This window comes from Arachis ipaensis, chromosome B10 (assembly GCF_000816755.2).
Source record: "Arachis ipaensis cultivar K30076 chromosome B10, Araip1.1, whole genome shotgun sequence".
In the NCBI taxonomy this organism is placed as follows: domain Eukaryota; kingdom Viridiplantae; phylum Streptophyta; class Magnoliopsida; order Fabales; family Fabaceae; genus Arachis; species Arachis ipaensis.
In genome coordinates this window covers 8,354,688-8,355,478 of record NC_029794.2, presented here as the reverse complement: position 1 = coordinate 8,355,478, position 791 = coordinate 8,354,688, and the positions used below count along the sequence as shown (strand labels likewise).

The 791-nt window shown below is 34.6% G+C and overlaps 1 protein-coding gene across 1 annotated transcript in view; it reads right to left on the bottom strand.

Annotated features, from left to right (window-relative positions):
• The window catches only part of LOC107624208 (cytochrome P450 734A1), a 3,919-nt gene extending 3,831 nt beyond the window's left edge, over positions 1-88 (bottom strand). Inside the window, exon 1 of the mRNA XM_016326690.2 lies at positions 1-88. This exon is cut by the window's left edge and continues 413 nt beyond it. The gene's annotated coding sequence lies outside the window, so the exon portion shown is untranslated.

Genomic DNA, 791 nt, shown 5'->3' with positions numbered 1-791 from the left:
TATGGAGAGAGAAAGAGAAAGAGAAAGAGAGAGAGAGAGAGAAAGATGCAAGCAAGGCCAACGGCGTAGGGGCCGCCATTGGAATTCTTAAGGGTCAACCAATGCCACCGTTTTATAAATTTTTAATTTTAAGACCATGTTGCCCTTCTCTTTTCCCTTTTTGTATTTCCATATCCCCCTCACCTCCTTTTAACTATTTACACATTTGTCTTTTTCTTTTCTTCTTCTTCTTTTCTTTTTATAAACAAATTATTACGCAACTACAATTCAATATTTTTGTAGTATTAATTTAAAGGAAAAAGGTGCAAAATAAATAATGTTGGTTGATGACAGGGGGAGAGGGAGAGGGAGCGGTGGATCAGCTGAATGTCCGTCGGCATTCAAAGTGATAAGAGTGATCCATCGTCAATACCCCATTTGGGGGGATACACTTAATTAACTAGGCAACAACTCCAAACGGTGTGCTTCTCAGATGCCTTTCAATTCTTTCGCCAATTTTCGTTAGCCTCGAATTCAACGACAACATCCTATATATCTTTCTTTGCCTTCCATAATCTTCATCCACAATTTTTTGCTGGTTTTTAATTTAATTCACTTTTCTTTAGGCATGTTAGCTGCTGCATTTCGCATCAGTTTTGTGGAATCTCTTCTCTATCACTCTATGTAAGCTCATAACTGCTGCGTTTTATCTGTAACTAGCTACTATATGTACCATTGTCAATAATGTACAAAAATATATAAATTTATTTTTATTTTTAAAATTTATTTTTATTTTAAAAATAAAAATAATA